Here is a 21,597-nt window from a genome sequence, read left to right on the forward strand (position 1 = left end):
ATTTTAGGTAGTCACAAAAGAACTTCATTTGACAGTAATTTTGTCTCAGACTCTCTCTATAGGACTACTAAAAGAATCAGAACCAAACAACGTAACTTTAATTAAAATTGTTAACCCCCTGAATTCACAGATTAGAGGTAATTCAGACTTGTATGTAACGGTCCTGCAGAATTGTAGCAGACTGACCAGAATAAATTGGAGTTTGGGGTTCCCTTCTTGACTTTCTGCTACTAATTGCTCTCTCTAAACGTTTTCAGATGTAATTTGATGTTAATTCTCTCTTGCACTGGACACATTGCTCACAGGCACATTGCTCAAAAAAAAAAAAAAGAAAGTTTGTACTCATTCAAAAACATCAGAGTAAGGTAATGGATAAAGGAATGATTAAGTCTTAACACTTTTGGAAATTACCTTGATTGTCTGTAGATAATTATGTCTCACTTAAATTGAATCAGACCAACAACAGTAAAAACAACTATTGAAATTGCTAATCTGGTAATTTGGGCTTTTGGAAAGCAATATTGAGTAACTTGTCCAACTAATCAAATCACTTAAGCAGGCATCTATTTCTAAAGCAGCTGCTGAAAATAATTTGTGATTGAGAGGCTTAATCTTGGGCTCTTCTCATCAATATGCAGTGTTCTATGTTATTAGCTATTTCATAAAAAATGATGAAAGTGACTATTTTTTCAAAAAGCATGATGTCAACACACAGCTTATACCATCCCAAGGTCTTCTCCTCAATGCCTACACATTCATATTAGCAAATCAAATTTAACATTTTTACTATACTTTCAGCCTGGCAAGATCTAATTTTAAAAGGAAATTATCAGAACACTTTTGTGCAAATAAAGTCTTTGTTGATGTATACACTTGATGTGAAAAGAAAAAAAATATTGTTGAATGGTATATATTCTGTAGATGATGGATTTCATATGTGGATAACAGTCTTCAGTATGAGTGAGCAATTCTGAGATTAAATTTATCCCTCAAATGAAATGAAAAGAAAAATTAGGACATGGATAATGAATAACCACAGCAAATGGCAGGTTAACCACAAAATAATCTATTTTGCATGTAGGACAGATTCTTAATGGTAGCACTCCTAGATATTTTGGGAAGATGTGGCAGTATGGGGCATTGCTGAGTCCTATTCAGTCTGCCCACTTGGGTGATCTGTATGGGCAGATCTTCCTGATGGAAGATTCTATTCAAGGAAGAATCAGCCTAGAGAATCTAATGATGATGAAAGTCTCATGTGCTCAAGGAATGGGGCAAGCAATGATGTTATGTAGAGTTGCCAGATATGGAGTGAACCAGATGACCATCGCAACTTTAAGTGTGAGGCAAGAAGTTGGTGTGAACAGCTTGGAGAAGCTTTATCTGGTAGGAAGGATTAGGCCAAATAAGAGAAAATAATTTCCATGGGAGTTAAGAGTGAGGGAAATAATGGTCAGGGTGGCTAGGTAACATTGCATAGAATGATTTGAAGGGGTTAAAGAGTTTTGCATGTTTAGTGTTTTGGGTGCTCATATGAAAATTGGTAGCTTTCAGGGGTTATGTGTGCAGTGTCAGATTAGACACAATGGGAACCTAATCTTCCTTTAATTTGTACTTACAACTTTAAAGGCCATTAGAACTTAGTTACACTTTTTTTTATCAGCATATAGTCCAGAGACATACTGAATTTTTTACAGGTTCTCTAATTCAGATACAGATGAATTAATGACTTCATTTGACTTTTAAACAAATAAAAAATAGCATTTTTTGTTTACATTTTAAAAGACTTATGAGAACTATTACACATTTAAGAGTAATAGTTTTCTGAAAATAATAAGTGAATTAAAAGGAAGGTTTGCTTTGAAATTCCTTGAGATTAGCTTTTTAGCTGTAGGGTTGTTGGATAGTTGTAATAGATTTATCAAATAAAGAATCAGAAATTTGTATTTTTGCGGTGCCTGGATGGCTCAGTCAGTTAAGCGTCTGACTCTTGATTTTGGCTCAGGTCATGGTCTCAGGGTCATGAGCTCGAGTCCCACATTGCGCTCCACACTCAGTGGGGAGTCTGCTTGAGATTCTTTCCTTCTGCCCCTCCCCCTGCTCCCATGTGCACACACACTCTCTCTCTCAAGTAAATAAATAAATCTTTAAAGAAATTTGTTTTGAATGTAAGTATTTGAAACTATGACAGAAACGATAATTCATCATCTTCAATATGTAGTGTCATATATGTGAAAATACATATTTTCGTATTTATGAATATATGTTTTATTCACATAAAATAAAAATATAACTATATATAAATAAATTTATATATTCCCATATGGATATAAATATGTATGATACTTTTAATATGTAGTTTCATAGGTATATATTTTGCAATATTCCATTTCATTGTATATTTCAGGGAAGTTTTCTGAACTTAGAGTTTTTTAACAGTTGCTTTGATGAATTGCCTGGGTTTTCTTCCTTGGGAAACCAATTATACGTATGTTGAGTCTTCTCTTTCTTCTATTATATTTTATATATTCCTGAAATTATTTAATATTTTAAATTTATTGTATATGTTTACTTTTCTTAAGATTTTTCAGCCACTACTTCCCTTCAAGCATGTGTGTGTGTGTGTGTGTGTGTGTGTGTGTGTGTGTGTGCACATTCATTTGCTCTTACATTCCCTTTGGTTTAGCCTTCATTTGTGCCCTGGATTTTTTTTTTTATATATGTTTTTTATTGAGTTTTAAAACCCATTTATGAGTGTCCTATTTATCACTTATATTGTACTTTTATGTTTTACATTGTTTTTCTTTATGTATTTCTCTATATTGGAATACTGGGTTGCACGTTTCATCAGTTTCTAGGAAGATCTTGCTGGCATGAGTTAATTATAGAGATGTTATTTTAATCCTTCTTCTCTTTGTTATGATTTCTTTTTATGGGATTTTACAGCAATTTTTTTCTGTTGATGATCTTTTTATATAAAATGTGTTCTCCTGGCTTTTTTTTTTTTAAGATGAAAACTGGTCATAATAGCTGTTTTTAACATCCTGGTCTATAAATACCTTTTCTGTTATTTTCTGAGGTCTTAAACCATGTTCTTATACTTGCTTTTCCCCACTCCAATTTTTATCTGGATAGTCTATTTTTTTTTGTCTTTAATACCTCCATTTGTCCAATTTCAAATCAATTTCCAGAAGTTTCTCCTTGGCTGCTGTTTGTCCTGGGGGCTTTGGCAGATGAGTTAGGAAGGGCTTAAGTCCCAGGTTGCTTCAGTCTTTTTAGCACTGACTCCTTCCAATCACCTATGCATGTGTGAAACCCCTCTGTAGTTTGGAAGCTTGGCCCACTGCTGAGAATCTTATGACAATTTTAAGGTTTTTCTGTTCTCTGTTTCATCAGTTGCTTCCTTCTGTTTTTTTCCCCATAATAGATTCTGATACCATGTAGGCATTAGAGTTGGTGGTGATTTTCACCCCCTCATAGTGTGTCATGGGGCTGTTTTGCTTCTTGGTTTTGATAAAGATTTCTCTGTGGGTTTTTCATTTTGTTTTCCTAGTTGCTCTGATTTTATGATGAGATTCAAGAGGATTAAGAAACTATACCACCACTGCTATCTTCTCAACATTAACCGATTTTATCCATATCTGTACAAACAGTGCTCCACAGAACATGCAGTGGGAACCATTAATTTAAATTAGGTACTTCAAATTTTATTTCTCAAAGTGGAATCTTTCAAAGCTCTTTATTTTCTTGGCAGAGACTTCCCAAACTACCCTAATTGTTTTTTTGTGTGTGATCTAGGAGGTCTTTATAGTATAGAGCTTAAAAAATTAATTTATATTTGGACCAGAGTTCTATTCTAGGAGATGTATGATCTTGGGCCACTGTTTGAGCTTTACCTCATAGGATAGTAAAATGAGAAAATTTCTCTAAAGTTTCTGGCACAAGGTGTGGGACATACTGATATTCAACATATTTTATATTGTCTTCTCCATGTCCTATACTTCCCTTGAATAGTACTATGATTTTCTCATTCCTGAGTTAGTTTGGAGGCAGATAATGTATCTATCTCCTTCATTGCTATATTCTCAGGGCCTTGCATAGACCAGGACACAATGAGCATTCAGAATACATTGAACAAATTAATAGAACTAGTTATTATTTTTGTGATTTTTATTCTCTTATGTAATACTAACAATAATAGCTAACATTTAGTGAGTACATATTAGGTTGCTAGAGCTCTTCTTAACACTTCATGTTTATTTTCTTATTTCAATGTCACAAAAGGCCCACAAGGTAGGTCCTATGATTATCTTCCTTAGACAGAGGAGGAAATTGAGGCACAGAACATTGAGAAACTCACGTACATTAATAAATTGCTTGAGCACATGGACAACTTAGATGGTGAACTCTTTAGGGGTAAAGTGTGTGTCTTATTACATTTTGTATATATAGTACCTAACTTAGAATATGCCTGAGTGATTTTATGCATAAATGGACCAATGGATAAATAAACGAAATACAGTTCCATTGCAATACGCTATGTTGACTGCATCTTATTGAATTTGAATAAATGTATCAGATGATAATTTTGTCATGATATTGGTGAATAGCTAGAATTTTTACCTGAAGGTTGTAATGTGATGCATATTTGAAATAACCGGTAAATTGAGCAGATACTAAACCACTTTTAAAATTGCAATATTGAAAATTGCATAATCTTTATTATGAATTACTAAGCCCTACCTCATTAAAACTACTAAAGTATGGTAATGATAATGAGAATCGTATCCTGCATTTCTCTGCTGTTTTGTACTCTGCATTGTTCAAAAGAGCAGAAAGCTTACCATAAGATGAATGACATAACACACTGGTAATCTTATATAGGAAACAATGTACAATTAGCTAAAAATTGTATAACGTGGTGCTAAATGGGGCATACCTGAATACATTCTGCAAGTATTTAATGTGAAAAGAAAATTTATTATGTGGAAATTGTGGGCATTAAAAACTAATATTTCTATTTTAAATTCCTTCTCCTTTTTCTACCCCCAGTGAATTAGATGTCAGCCAAGTAGAGCTATTGAGAGGAACAAAAAGGGGTAGGGCAGATTTGTGCATAAGATTTAATGATAGACAAAAGTACATTTAAACTTCCTTTTAAATTTTCTTTGTGGCTTATGTTCTCAGTGCTTTCAAAGTAAAACAAGTGACAGATTTGTGGGGGTTGTAGAGATAGTTGGAATTTAATGTTCGAGAGAAAATAAAAAAATATTCAATGAATAATCAGCCTGCTAAATATAAGCCTTGGGACTCGAGTTGTACAGTAGTGTATGTAATTTTTCTGTAGTGTTGTCTGTTTCTCATAGATCAAATCTGCCCTACATCCCTAAACTCATTAGGTAGGAATCAGATCATTAAAAAAAAGTTAGGGTTTAAGAATAATAAATTAAAATAAAAGTTCACTCATTTGCCTGCATGGTCTCTTTAAATTACCCATGCTAATTTCTCCATGGCATAATGGATATATATTTTTTTTCCTCCCAAGCATCCATTCTTCCGTACTTATCTCGGCAAGAGGACAGCATTTTTCCTTTTGGATATCTCCCTTTCTTCATCAACCAAGTTAAGTAGAAATAACCCCACCCCAGTTCCAGGTGTTGGCACTGATTAGCCTATGCCATTTGATGTACTCCCTCCTTTTAATCTAGAGCCAATGAGTTGTGAAATGTTTGTTGACTCCTCTGAGAAAGAGGAGATTTCTTTCTTCCCCTAGATATTGTGGTGTCAGGATTTGAGATTGAGAACTGCTATAGTCATTTTTCTGCCATGAAGCAAGAGTGTGGACAGCTGTGTTGACACTGATTTGGTTGAAGGGGAAGTTTAGTAGAGCCTGAGGACGAAGCCAAAGGCCTCAGAAGGCAGAATAGAGAATCAGAGAGTAACCGGACTCCTAACTGATCTAATTACAGCAACTGGATTTTGTGAGCCAATAAATTCTCTTTATTTTTCTAGCCAATCAGTTGAGACTTTTACTTGCAATAGAGTCCTTTGTGATAGTTATGGGCAATTTCCAGGAATATCATATACAGTGTGCAGGAAACCACTTAACAGAGCCAGCCTAAGTGGAGATAAATATTAGGTGAAAACCATCTTGGTATTTTAAATTCTGATTGGTCAACTCACAAGTATATAAGTTGAAGTAGCATGGTGTGCAGATGCCTTCACATTATAGAAGGAAACACTAGTGGTCTACTCTGACATTGAATGTAAGAACACATTGACTTTGCAGAACATTCTTCCCTTTGCTTGAGTAAAGACACATTTTGTGAGTAGTTATGGTTCTATGCAATGACCTGTGTGAGTTTCTACCTTATGTGAATAATAGAATTTCTGGCTAATGAGTTTTTAGTTGGTTAAGAAAATCTGAATGCAAGTAAAAGAAACCGAAGTCAGAATAGATTTATTATCTTATATAACAAATTAGGTGATTTCCAGACTTGATTTATTCATTGCTCAATGATATGATCAGGGACCCAGGTTCTTTTTTTTCTTTCTGCCAACTTTAACAGTTTTGATTTGTTTTCTTAGGTTAGCTTCTTTCATGGTCCTAAGAGGGTTTATGGCAATTCCAAGTATCTTGTGCACATAATTTCATCCAGAGAGAGAAATAGAAGTCTCCCTTTCTCTATCTCTATTTAAAAGTAAAGCCTATAGCCTCCCAGCAGAATCATATTTATTGTTCAGAATGCTATCACATATCTATTTCTAAACTAATCAGTGGCAAGGCAAAAAAAATTATCTTGATTGGCATAGACATGTGGACATTCGCTCCCAAAACTGGGGAGAAGCTTCTTGCCTGATCAGTGGCCATACAGAAGGGAACTGCTCTTAAAGAACGAGTTCTACCTGCAAAGAACAAGGGAAGGTAGAGATAATAATAGTTTGTTTTTATCAGAGGGTTTTGGCCTACTTGGTAGAGATCATCTGAATCTAATTTCTCTCTGATCCTGCTGCAACAGCCTCAGTTCAATTTCCTTTGATAAATGCCTGCCACTTGCTGCTGAAATGGAAAAGAGGAAGCATGCTTCTTGTAACAGTTTTGTTAATACACTTGTATTGCCCCACAGCACCCAGGAGTACAGTCCTTCCGGAGCACATCTTGCTTTAATCCAACCAAATTCCAACTTGCCCCTTTTGTCTGGATTGCCCGTAATGAGGGAAGAGGTTCGGCCAGATTAATGATCATAAATCAATTAATTAGCAGATTCTATTTTGCAACCGACCCAAACAATTTCCTCACATTCTCCGCCCTCCTCTAATAAATGGGACAGTTAGTTAAATATATTGACTTAACTAACATTTTTTTTCCCCCTTAATCGCTGTTCCTCCTTTGCTGGGCAGAGTTTATAATGAGATATATCTTAGAAAGTTGTCCAAGTTGCTTAGGAAAGACTGTGCTAACACTTTCAAAATACTGGACAAGAATATATCTAAAAGTATGGTTCGATTCTATTATACATATTGATATTTCTTGTCCTTGGTGGGAAAAATGGCAATGTTCCCCAAGGTAGTTTTAAGTGGATGAGATTACAAACCCTGTTAAATATATCCCTGCCCTTGGCACTCTTATGACTATCATATATTATAGTAGATATATTTTTCAAATAAATGTAGTTAAGATCAGATTTTCATCAATATGTATGCACCTAAAACAAGATGGACTTGGCATTCTAGCTGCAGATTTTGCTGATGTATTTGGAATAATTACATCTGCTTGTTTATACAGGTTTAAATTTGATTAGAAAGTGCCTGATGCTCCTCTTTTATTCGTGCTCGGTTATACCCCAGATTCTTTCAGAGGAGTGGTATATAAATGGCCATGAGCTGGCTTTAGTTAATCCACCTAGTTAGGCTTGCTGATTCTGGAGGGTCCAGTGATATCACTATAGACTAAATGTTTTTGTTCCCCCAAAGTTCATGTGATGAAACTGAATATGCAGTGTGATGGTATTTGCAGGTGGGTCCTATAGGAGGTGAGTAGGTCATGAGGGTGGAAAATTCATGATAGGGCTCAGTGCCCTCGTAGAAGATGTGCCGACACATTCCTTCTCTCCTTCCACCTGTTGAGGAAGCAGTGAGAAGACAGCATCTTTGAACCCAGAAGAGGGACCTCATTAGACATCTAGTCTCCTGTCACCTTGGAATGCCCAGCCTCCAGAACTGTGAGCAACAGTTAATCTAAATAATTAATCTAAATTAATCTAAATGTTTGTTGCTTAAGACACCCTGTCCATAGCAATTTTGTTAGAGGCATGAGCAGACTAAGTCCTTACTTCTGAGCAGCTCATCTGTTCACAGGAACTAGGGGCTACCTGTTGCTTATAGAAACTGGCCAAGGTGGGGACTGTCTGCCTTTGTCAGGCTTTACTACTATGTGTTGTGTTTTCTTTCCCCTTTTTAGTGACCCCGGGTGCCCATATTTTCCCTTTTTAGAATCCCATTATCTAGAGTAGTTCTACCCAGACTTTAATGTGTATATGAATCTCTTGGAGATCTTATTGAAACAACAATTCTAATTCAATGGGTCTGAGGGTATCCTGAAAGTCTGCAATTCTAACAAGCTACCAGACGATGCTGGTTATGCTGTTTCATGCATCACACTTTGGGTGGCAAGATCCAGCATTCCCTTACCCCTCCGTTTTCATTTAGTCCTCCAAGTCTCTCACTCCCTCAGAGTCTTGCTAAATGCCTACTTGTTATTTGGGTATTAGGGGTGGGACTGTGCTTCAGCTCAATTAATGCTTTGAGTCCTAGAAATCTCCTTTATGTATATTCGTTAATGATTTATGATCTAGTTAGATACAGAGACTTCTATTTTCACCCCACTAAAGGATTGTTACTTAAGATTTGTTCATGCTTTGCTATTTACTCTTATCCCCAAAGAGGAATAATCTGAGCAACACAACAAGGGGAAAGTATTACAAAAGGGTGTAGGTATTTACTGTGTTGTAGTAACTTTTAATCCTATCTCCACATTGTAATCCTCCAGAGAACTCAAAAAATAGAGCTGATAGATAAAATACAGGATAAATTTGAATTTCATATAAATACTGTTGGAGTTTTTTTTCAGTATTAGTAGATCCTAGGCAATAATTGGGACAAATTCTGTAATGTGTTTTATTGGTAACAATTAGTTGAAATGAGCTGATTGTGTTAGTTGGCTAAAAACTATTTTGTCTGACTCAGTTATGTTTAGCCTCGGCTAGATTTGGGCTGTTTTAAATAGGTCATCAATTGGCAGTCACGTGTGAATCATGCACTTTTAAGGAGCATGTTTCCACTCAAGGCAGCAAATGCGTTTGGCAACAATTTCTTCTCCCTCTCCTCTAGTTCTTTGCAACTTGATTTGTGGTTAAAACTGTCAGTTGAGGCAGTGAAAAAATATCCTGCTAGGATTTGCTGTATCTAAATATCATAATCTGGGCTATGACCTGTATTTCCACAATACAGAGAATTCATGTATTTGGGGGAACTCATAAGCTCCTTATACTGTTGAGAAAAGTCTTAAAAAATTTACCAGTTCCTGACTTTTTCTCTTCTTCCAGAAACATCTATGGTATCAAAAATACATATGGAATTATGTTGGCAGGAAAACCTTTCCCTTTACCAGTTTAGGTGCAGTGTTTGGGAGTCTGAATTAACTGGCAGTATATTAACAGGAGAAAAGTCGATTACCCATGTGGGAATACTCAGCAGTAAGTCAGAATTCCGGGAAGTAAGTGTTAACATCACCTTAACAAAAGGCGGTTGTGGTGGTCAGAACTTCAATGGGAAAGTATGGAAGGTTCTACTGGGTCTTTTCATTCTGGTGATGAATAGTCTCCTCTCTGGCTGGAAGCTCCTGCAGAGCAGAGGGGGGTTTATGGTAACTAAACCCACCCCTCCCCCGCTAAGGATAAATCTCCCGAATAGGATTCCTTCAGAGAGGGGTTAATGGCAGCTGTATTTTTGGCTTTATTTTTAGGACACTCTGATTTAGTAAGATAAGGGAAGATCAGAAAAGATTTCTTTTCTGCTGATCCTTTCAGTGACCTTCAGTTATGAGCAGCTTATAAAGACACACCCTAATCTTAGGAAGACTATAAAATATTTCAGGTAGTGGAATTTACTAAATAATAATAAAAAAAAAGAATTCCAAAAGTTAGGAATTATGTAGTGTCAAAGACACTGTGTGGAAAGTAACTTTAGGGAAGAAGGGACCAAGAAAAGGATGGCAGAAAATGACATTTTCCTATTAACTTTCAGCATAGATTCATGAGGTTTTAAGGAAGCGTAGCAGGTGTCAGGGACTAGATATTTGATGAATTTGGAATGAAAACCAGATGGTACTAAATAGACACTTGCAGCTGTACCCTATTTCTTTTCTATCTCCAGCCATCCGTGGCTTTCAGCTGTTGGAATTTATGAAATTAAGTAGCTCTAACACAGGATTATTTTATCTATAATTCAAGTTCGTATGAAGATTCCTCCTTACTACAAGGGTCCTTGGATATTAAGGAAGGCCTGAGGCAAGAAGGAATAGGAAGAGACATTTGGATGTAAAATTTTACTTGAAAGAAATATTTTTCCTTTCGAATGTAGTTTGTTCATCATTGCTTCTCACTTAACTTGGGAGAAACTGGCAAGAATTACCAAACAATACATATTCTTACTCTCTCATTCTTATCACAAAAAAGATTCTTTGTTTACAAGGAAAATTAATATTTTCACATAATGCTCCCTCCTCCCTCTAGCAGCATACCCAGTAATGTTTTAACATATTTGTAGAAGTACACAGATGAGAAAGGCGAGGACAAGTTGGTGGAATTGTAGAAATGGATTTTAACCGTACCTAGCTTGGTAGGAGTGAGGGGAAAAGGGAGAGGAATCTCCATTTTTCCTGTTACCTGACTGAATTATCATAGGCTGTTTTGATCTTCATTTTATAAAAGTCAAATTTAAAGGAGATAAATGGACTTGTTGAGAAATATTTTGTTAAAAAATTATGAAAAGGTTAAAATTTGAATTGTAAATCATTGGAAAACTATCAAATTACTGACAGTATTGTGGGTCATGTATTAAGGAAGATGTTTTCTCTTGAGAAGGTAGAGTATGGTTTTAGCCCTAAGAACTATTTATATACATCATTTATTATCTGCTTTGGGTTTGATCTTTCATGAATAATATATTCCTGCAAGTATGATTTGGGTGTGTATGTGTGTTTTTTTAACCCGAGGAACTAATTTGTTCTAACCCATACTCTGAATTTCATCAGATATTCTTAGTATTTTAATGAGGTGAAGTTTTTTTCCTTCCAGATTTATACCACTTTTAGGGTATGATAGGTACTTGCTTAGATTTTGTTTAACTATGCTTTCAAGCCAGAAAGAACTTTTGGAAAATTTTGTTGAAAGATAAACTGAAGCATATTAGAAATGAAGAGTTTATTTGAACAGAGACTATTCTAAGTGGGCAGCACCAACCCGGAAGTAGTTAGGAGTACTCTGTAGATAGGTAAGAAAGACACTCATAAAGAGAAAATTTGCAAACAAAGAAAGGAAATTATTTGATTAGCTGTAGCTAAAGCCCAGTTGGCTGTTGGTGATTGGTTGTCCTTAGGATTTGATTTCTTCCCAGTGAGGCATTTTTACAGGGTTAGGTTTGGGTTTGCTTAGGTAAACTGCTAAGGCATTAGTACCACCTCTGTGTGCTTGGCTTCCATGCTTAATTAACAGATTATCACTTGATATTTGGATCTTTGATAAACTTTTGCTGTACTGAATGGAAATTTTAAAAAATCAAGGCTGTGGTTCCTAGTCATTAGCTTTATAAAATTCCACTTTCTTGGTTAAGGTAGATTGTATGATCTGAGGGAATTGCACTTGTTTAACTTCATCAATGCGAGTTGCTAGGGGAGCTTGTAGAACAAAATAGATGCTCAGTAAATGCTGAATAAATGAGTGAATGAGAATATAAGTGGAGAGAAAATTAGTAATTGTATTAATCAGGGATCATATTGTTTTCCTTTTCCAGTGCTAGTCATTTATTTATTTATTTATTTATTTAAAGATTTTTATTTATTTATTTATTTGACAGAGAGAGAGAAAGAGAGCACAAGCAGGGGGAGTGGCAGGCAGAGGGAGAAGCAGGCTCCCTGCCGAGCAAGGAGCCCCATGTGGGACTTGATCCGAGGACTCTGGGATCATGACTCAAGCCGAAGGCAGGTGTCCAACCGACCGAGCCATCCAGGTGTCCCAGTGCTAGTCATTTAAATGTCTTCTGCCTTGATTAAGTTACATGTAGCTGTGAATAAATATAACTTCAGCTCAAATGATCTTCCTCACATAACAAGAAATCAAGATTACAGCTGACAAAACTACTTTATTATTTCCTTCGCTACCTATGGTTATCTCTAGAGCAAGAGTGAATGAATGCATATTAATTTTGCACCATTATAAAGTCAAAAAATTGTAAGTCAGATCATCAGAAGTCCAGGACCACTTGTCTATGTAAAGCACTTAGGTCTTTGTCTAACTTATAAGTGCTACAAAACTGTTGGTCCTGGGGTGCCTGGCTGGCTCAGTTGGTTAAACGTCTGCCTTTGGTTCAGGTCATGATCCTGGGTCCTTGGGAGCCCCACTTTGGGCTCCCTGCTCAGTGGGGATCCTGCTTCTGTCTCTCCCTCTGTCCCTCTCCCTCCCTCCCCCCTCACAAGCTCTCAAGCATACTCTTTCAAATAAACAAGTAGAATCTTAAGAAAGCCTGTTGATCCTTACTATTTGGTGAATAAGGGATCAATAATAATAATAAGCTAATGCACATATGCTTAATATAATTTTAAATGTTTAATTTAAACTTCACCATCATATTAGGGAGATACTACTATTCCCATTTTACAAATGAGGAAACTGAAGCACAGAGCTTTAGGTAATTTTACAAAGGCCTAAATTTCCCAAGGATTTCACAAAGATTAAATGTCAGGTAGTCTGAATTCAACAACATTAATAAAAAGCCATAAGTCAAATTGCAAAACAAAATGTGTTCTGATAAGTATTAGTTTAAAATTTCAAATGCAATAAAAGATTTAATATGAAAACAGCTCCTGATTATGCCAAATCTGTGTATAACTTGGCTTACAAACCAACATTTTTGGGGCGTGGGCCCAGTAGCTTATTTAGCTGATCTTACTGTAGAATGTAGTGTAATATGGTAGCATGGAGATTTCTGAATTCTTAGGAGTAGGTTCAGTTTCTATAATCCTAGAAATAAGAGGATTTAAACTTCTATTACTCTATCAAAGTAATTCTTTTATCAGACATTTATATTTGTGGTGGAATGCTTAACATAATGTGTAGTGAGTGATACACGTCATATGCAAAGGGCTAGTGTTAGTGGTAGAAGATTTTTTCACGATGAATTCATGATAATCAGAATCATGGACAAGATACTTGGATTCATAAAAAACAGATGGAAGAGTTTTGATAATAAAGTTCATTATATGTAATTCTCCGATGTAGGGATTGGGAGATGCTCAAAAAAATAGAATTCTTATAAAAATAGCATAAGTTGCTAGAAAGAATAGGGCAAATGGACATGTTGTATCTTCATTGTTGAAACCAGAAATGAGTTCAGATTCTCCTTCTGTTAGGTCAGATGGAGTTCAGTTGGTTTCTGCTAGAATTGAGATGAATTATTTTATGGGTAGTGGTCAATATGGAAAAATTTGTCCTAGGTTTTCTTGGGTAGTGTTGAAAGTGTAAATGGCCCATTGAATAACAGGACTGATAGTAGGATGAATGCTAATCTATCAACATATAGATTGTGCTACTGCCTGCACGGCTCCAGTTAATGAATATTTTGAGTTCGAAGCTCAGCCTGATCAGGGAACGGAATACGCAACTAAGCTCGATATGTATGAATGGGATGCCATTATGAATATGGTATGGGTAGTGGAATTCATATTCTTAGGGCCAGGGCGAGGACTAGGATTGGTGCAATAATAAATGTGGACACTGATGATAGTGGTTGTGGTGGTTCTTTAATGAGTAGTTTGACCAGGGTGCCCGGGTGGCTCAGTCGTTAAGCATCTGCCTTCGGCTCAGGGCGTGATTCTGGCGTCCTGGGATCGAGCCCCGCATCGGGCTCCCTGCTCCACTGGGAGCCTGCTTCTTCCTCTCCCATTTCCCCTGCTTGTGTTCCCTCTCTCCCTGGCTGTCTCTCTCTTTCTGTCAAATAAATAAATAAAATCTTGAAAAAATGAGTAGTTTGACAGTGTCAGTGATAGGTTATAAGAGGCATTGATGTTCGATCCTTTATGAAGTCTCTTATAACCTAATACTTCTCACTCCACTAATGGGAGGAATGATATAATAAGTGAAATAGGGTTAATTAATAAAAGGATATTAATTATGAACCTACTGTTAAAAAGAGGAATTCAACCTGTGGCAATTAAGATTTAAGTTTTACACAATTACTGGGATTTTACCGGCACAATTACTGGCCTAACGAACTCTGTCCTTGGACAGGGCTAGGTATAAATTAATTAGATTAAGATTATATCATCTGTTTGTTTGAAGGCACTTTTGTAAAGTAGGCCTTATTTCTGTTGTTTTTTTCACATTGGGAGAAATATAGGATAGAAACAGACTTGGATTTCTCTGGTCTGAACTGAGATCATGTAGGACTTAATTGTTGAACAAACATTATTTATAACACTTATACCATTAGGGTGTCCTGACCCAACATCAAGGTCTTGAACCCTGTTATTGATATGGAATGCACTGTTTCCCTAGGGTAACTTGTTCTATTGAACTATATTTTGGATCAATAAGTGATAAAATATATTTTGATGAGTTGGTCTAAATTTTAATCACCCAAAGGTTTTTATTCTCGGCCAAAATTATAAATCCATCTAAATTATGAATTATATTCCAACCAAAATTGTAAGTCCATATAAAGTTTTGTTCTCCCTTAAATTTGGTTAATTTTTTTTATTGTTTTTGTTTTGTTTGGTGTTGTTAGACTTGTTAATTAATTCCATAGGGTCTTCTCATCTTTTGTCATTCGCACCTCTTCATGGGAAGGTCAGTTTCACTGATTAAGAGACCGTAAAACCCTCATGCAACCATTCATACAAGTCCATATTTAGGGGAAAAATGATTATGCTGCTTTTGCACAGTCAGGATATCAAAAATCTTATACAGGATGTTATTGGGCAGGCAGTATTTCTGACATGAGAAATCACTAAAGGTGATGTTTTTGGTAAATAGGTGGGTTTGTGTTTGCCAAGTTCCTTTCACTTTTTTCCTAATCTTAAATGTGTACCTGTGTTGGGGTAACAATGGATTTAATAATTATTGGCTTGGATTTATTTTGTTAATTATCAGAGGTTCCATTCTGATACAAGCTTATGCAAAGAGAAATAATTCCTATTGCTATTATTAACAGTATTGCTTCTATTAACTAATAGATTAATCCAGTATTAAGGTCAGGAGTTTGTTTTGTTTTGTTTTTGAACCAAGATAAATACTGTGTTTTGAGCTTGAAACCTTAATTGGTAGCTGCTTTTAATTTACTTATAATTGAGTTTGGTAAGTTTGAGCTAGCTTTGGTTCAAAATGGTCATTTAATATGAAATCTCCTGGGTATGAACTAGGTGCTTTATTTAAGCTACATTTCGATGTATTTATCCAAGCACACTTTCCAGTAAGCTTATCTTGTTATGACTTGTCTCCTTTTACATATAACTTATTAATAATTACTAAATGTGTTTTGATATTTGAGGAGGGTGATGGGCAGTGTGTGTGCTTCTTGACCAAATTAAGCTCTCTATTAATTTCCTAGGAAATCATTCTTTAGTTTTTAGTTTTATAAAGACTTTGCTATAAAATTTAATGTTCTTAGAGTAGAAAATGTAGCCCATTTCTTTCTATCCCATAAGCTACACCTTGACCTAACGTTTTTATGTTTTATATTTGTGCTTACTATAATTCTTTTTTAGGGTTTGCAGAAGATGGCGGTACGTAGGCCACCGGATTAGCAAGAGCTGGTAAGGTTTATTGATTACAGAACAGGCTTCTCAAGTGGGATACATAGCACCACCAAGGCTTTTGAGTTTTAGGCTGTTATAAGGAGTGAATACTTTTGTTTATAATTATTTGGGTCTGGGGTTAAGCATAGTGGAATATCTAGTCCCAGTTTGTGTCTTAGCTATCCTGTAGTCAAGAATATTAGTCACTTTCATGGTTTGTTTGTTTTTTAGCTGTAGCTTCTTACAGCCTAATTAAAATTTAACTTTATTGTAGGAGTATCTTTAACATGCTTCACACCAAAGCTATAATAATTTGGGTTAATCCTATGGCTGCAGTGGCTAGCACAAAATCTACCAACCCTAATTACTATAACTTAGTCAAACTTGTTTATGGCTTAATTTTTATCACTGCCGTTTCCTGCGGAAGTATTGTAAAGCAAGGTGTTATGAACTACTTTTTGGTCTACTGGATGCCTACTCCTTTTGATCATTGATTTAGAGGTCATTCTTGTTGGAATGGAAACACTTGTATGTGTAATTTTATTAAAAATTAATAGAAGAACTAGGACCAAACCTATGGGTTTATGGAGTTAGTAAACTCATAAAGGCATTTTCAGTGCCTTGTTGTAATTAAGCTGGATTAACAAATCAGATATGCCCGTAAAGAATTAATGGATTTAAGTGATCTGTTGGTATTAGTTGAATCATTTTTAAAATTGAGTAATTTTTTTTTCTAGTTTCTCAAGGTTAAGAATCATGGGTAATTTTATTTTAGTGCCTCGTTTAATATACTTTAATTTTAATCAAAGAAAGTGTCAGATCTAGGTAAATTCTTGCCTACGGAAATTTTGTGAATTTAAGTAGCATACTGGTATCGTGGAAAAAAATTTTTTTAATTGAGTAGTTTTTTTTTAATCTATGAGAGCTGAGAATAGGAATGTTTATCTGTAGTTTTGGTCAGGTGTGTGTCGAGTCATAATTGAAGTACTTAGAAGATAGGAAATTAGGGTCGATATGTTTAATCTTGTTTTGGGAGTTTGGCAAGATTACATACAGTACACGTTTTAAGTGGGAGTAAGAAGTTTGCTAAGCTAATTGGTGAGTACATATACATGCACACATACAATTTTTCCATATCCTGTAACCATTGACTGAATAACACCATATGGTTGATGATGTAGATAATATTCAATATAACCTCAGGTAGTGTTTAACTATGTAAAGGCCATAGCTGAGTCACATAATCCCCATACTCAAACCCCACCAAAATTAAATATCAAATGTATGACATCAGAGTTATCTGTGAGCATGGGTTGATTAGTCATTAGTCCATTGATATATCTTTTTTAAGAGGGAGAAGTGGGCAGGTTTAGATGAGATGGTCCTGAAGTAACAAACCAGATACCACATCATTTTTAGAAACCCACGTTATGGCCACAGAGAGAGGAGGGGCTCGTTTGTGGATGGGTTGCTGGTTTCTCAAAGCTTGGTGATCAAGTACTGTTTTTGGTTTTGACAAACATGTTGATAGAAATGATTTGACTTAGGGTTGCCTTGGTGGCTTAGTGGATTAAGCGTCTGCCTTCTGCTCATGTCATGATCCCGGGGTCCTGGGATCGAGCCCCATGTTGGGCACCCTGCTCAGCAGGGAGTCTGCTTCTCCCTCTTACTCTGACCCTCCGCCTGCTTGTGCTCACTCTCTTTCTCTCAAATGAATAAATTTAGAAAAATTCTTTAAAAAAAATGATTTGACTTAATAGGGTATGTCTGATTAATGTGTCCTATGTAATATTAGTCATTTGTATTCTGTCATGGATATTTGTGGGGTATAGGATTTATATATATAACAAATTGCTTTGTGTATTAGTTTAATGTACATGGTAATACTTGGGGTACATCATTAATGCATGATTATGCATGGCATGTATTGTATATATAATATATATTTATATTATATGTTATATATATATACACACTAAATATGTGGTAGACTGAATGCACAAAGTACTATAACAATGGAATTAATTTAGGATTTTTTCATACTAACAGTACATGACAATGTTTTACTGTTCATGTATGAATTATAAAGGAGTAGTTTATGTAGAATTTCAGCTTTGGATGCTGGTGGTGGAGCTGGAGCTTCTTCCTCGAGTCCTAGGGGGAAGTATACTTTTTCTGGTTTACAAGTACAAAGGAATACATTACAAACATTCTATATATGAGAAGACTATTTTTAGTAATTTTTGTGAGTGCTTCAGCACAAGAATGAGGAGAAAATATAAAACTGATACTAGCTGATTAGTAAAGATGAATGGATGTTCAACTGATTCTCCTCCAATGCATGTTAATGTTCTGTCTGCTACTAGTAATCAGAAGAAGCATTTATAAGGGGTTGGAATATTATCTTTCATTATTATTGATGTGCAAAGCATTGAAATAATTGCTAGAGTTAGAACTGAGAAAATTAGGGATAATACACTGCCTAATTTATTAGGAATGGGCCTTTAATTGTGTAGGTGAATAAGAAATAGCATTCTGGCTTAATGGGATTAGGGAGCATTGAGGGGGTTGGCTGATGTATATGTCTGGATCTCCCAGCAGGTCAGGTGAAAATAGGACTGAAATGGATAGCATTAGAATTAGGAATAAGGGTCCTAGGATATCTCTCACTATGTGTAATTTTGGATTGGAGTTTTATCCAGGCCAGATGAGATTCCTGATGGGTTATTGGATCCTGTTTCATGAAGAAATAATGGACAATCGCTAGGGCTGAGACCATGAATGGGAGGATAAAGTGAAAGGTGAAAAATCAGATGAGTAGCTTTGCCAACTGAAAGTCCCCCTCAGGGGGCACCTGGGTGGCTCAGTCTTTAAGCGTCTGCCTTCGGCTCAGGGCGTGATTCCAGAGTCCTGGGATTGAGCCCCACATCAGGCTCCTCCGCCATGAGCCTACTTCTTCCTCTCCCACCCCCCCACCTGTGTTCCCTCTCTCGCTGGCTCTCTCTCTCTCTGTCAAATAAATAAATAAAATCTTTAAAAAAAAAAAAAAAGAAAGAAAGTCCCCCTCAGATTCATTCTGCCAGGCTAGTGCTGATGAAAGACATAGCTGAAAGATTTGTAAGGACTGTTTCACTGCAGAAGGATATTTGGCTTCATGGTAGGACAAATCCTATGAATGTTGTGGCTATTATGATGAATAATAGAATGGTTTTCATATTTCATGTTTCTAGGAAGGTATAAGCTCCGTGGTATGGGCCTCATTCTACATGAATGAATAAGCAGATAAAAAAACGTGGATGCTCCATTGGTGTGTAGACATCAGATAATTCATCCATAATTTACAGCTGCACATATGGATTTTGGCTGAAAGGCAGTTATTATATCTGATGTATAGAGTGTAGTTAGGAATAGTCCTGTTAGAATTCATAAACTTAAGTAGATTATTAAAGGGTGCCAAAATATCATCATGATAAGATGTTTGGGACTGAGAAATAAATTGATAATCTGGATTAGTGGATAAGATTGTTGGATGTAGGTCATTAATGTTCTTAGAGTTGAAATATAATGGTGATTTTTGGTTCACTGGTCATGGTTAAAATCCATGCAAGGGGGCGCCTGAGTGGCTCAGTTAATTAAATGTTGGACCCTTGATTTTTGGCTCTAGTCATCATCTCAGGCTCGTGGGATTGCGTTCCATGTGCGGCTCAGCACTCAGCTGTGAGTCTGGTTGAATTCTCTCCCTCTCTCTGCCCCTCACACTGCTCGTGTGTACTTTCCCTCTTTCTCTCTCAAATAAATAAATTAAAAAAAAATCCATGTGAGAATAATAATGACCTATATTGTGTTTTAAGGACTATTTTTGTGATTAGTTTTACAGTTTATTTTTTGTAAACCTATTTATAGTGAGTTAAGGTTGATTGAGTGGTGGAATCGATTGTAGTATTATAATAAATTTTGGTGGATCTTTTTTACATTTAATTTTCTTTTTTTAGACTTAATTGGGGGCAGATATTGGTGATTTTTGATTATACAAGGCTTTGGCCACTTAGTAATATCTTAAGGTTTGGGTTTCTAATGTAATTGTATTGGGGATGTTTCTTTCAGGGTTGTTGGTGAAAGTTATGGTAGTTTCAGGTCTTAAACATAGCATCCGCCTCATTTTTTAAGTTTAATTGGATAGGGGACTGAGTAATGTATGATACTAGGGATTCTGGTTTGTTTTTGTGAAGAGGTTAGAGAGATTGCCTCATTATATAGATGTGGTACTTGACTAGTACTTGTGATTGGTTGATTGCTGCTGATTGGTGTTCTGGTTATTCTACATGTTACTTGTAGAAACTAGGCATAGGTTTAGGATTAATACGATGAGAAGAGAGGAAAACGTAGAATTTAATTCCTGACCAAAAAGGTCTAATTGGTATGGAAATTCTTATTTGGAAGTGGGAAATGGATTTTAGTAATACACTTTCTAGTCAAGTTAAGTCAAGTAGTAATGATGTTGGATTTCCTGACTTGCCAATAAATTTCTTTTTTTTTAAATTCAATTAGCCAACACATAGTACATCATTAGTTTCAGACGTAGTGTTCAATAATTTATCAGTTGTGTAACAATATCCAGACTGGCCAGTAAATTTCAGGAATGGTGAAAAGCTGTGTATATACTAGTTGGAAAATATCTGAGAAGATTTGAGAATTGGGATATGTATGAAGAATGATCAAATCTTGGAGTTCATGTTGTAAAGTTCAGTTAAAGTGCCAGAATAAAACCCAAGATAGTCATGGCAATGGCTATTAATTTTAGACAGTAAGGCATGATTATCTGTTAGATAGTTGGAGTATTCTTGGAAATTAAGAATCTGGCCAAGATACGATTAAAAGACATTTAATAGAATTGATTAGGAAGTGGTTGTTTTCACTAATTACAATTAAAGTAGAAAAATGGGGCTGTCCTAGGAGTGAAGAAAATAATTTGGGTGCTGTAAACCGCTGTTAGGGAAGCGGCAATGTGTAATTAGTAGTGCTCATGTGCCTTGGTATACGATGTGTTGGTGGTTTTAATAATTAAGTCTTGGAAGTAAAAACCTGTGAGGAAGGGTATTCCTGTTAATGCTAAGTTGCCAATTATGAGTGAGGTTGTGGTAAAAGGTAATGCTTTAAATAGTCCTATTTTTCAGATGTCTTGGACATTGTTTAGGTTATAAATCATGGATCTGGAACATATAAACAGTACAGTTTTGAAGAATGCAGATGTGGAGAAATGTTAAATGTGGCTGATTAATACTAATAGTTACTTTTAGGTTTAATTGGCTCGAGGTGGAAAAAGCAACAACTTTTAAAGTATCATTTTGGGTAAGAGCAAAGATTGCTGTACATAATGTAGTGATAACTCCTCGTAAGAGTTGTTACTGTTCGAATAGTTTTATTTTTTATTAGTGAATGGAAATGGATTAGTAGAAAGATACCTGCTACAACTGTGGTACTTAAATGAGTATAGGGCCTTCTATGCCTAGTGAAGTCATGGGTGAAGT

General features: G+C 35.7%; 1 pseudogene; it reads left to right on the plus strand.

The window, feature by feature from the left end:
• Positions 1-1,122: 1,122 nt before the first annotated feature.
• LOC123799512 (suppressor of SWI4 1 homolog) overlaps positions 1,123-21,597 on the plus strand; it is a 130,540-nt pseudogene continuing 110,065 nt past the window's right edge.

The sequence above is a fragment of the Ursus americanus genome, chromosome 24, assembly GCF_024610735.1.
Source record: "Ursus americanus isolate L20-20 chromosome 24, mUrsAme1.1.p, whole genome shotgun sequence".
NCBI lineage: Eukaryota > Metazoa > Chordata > Mammalia > Carnivora > Ursidae > Ursus > Ursus americanus.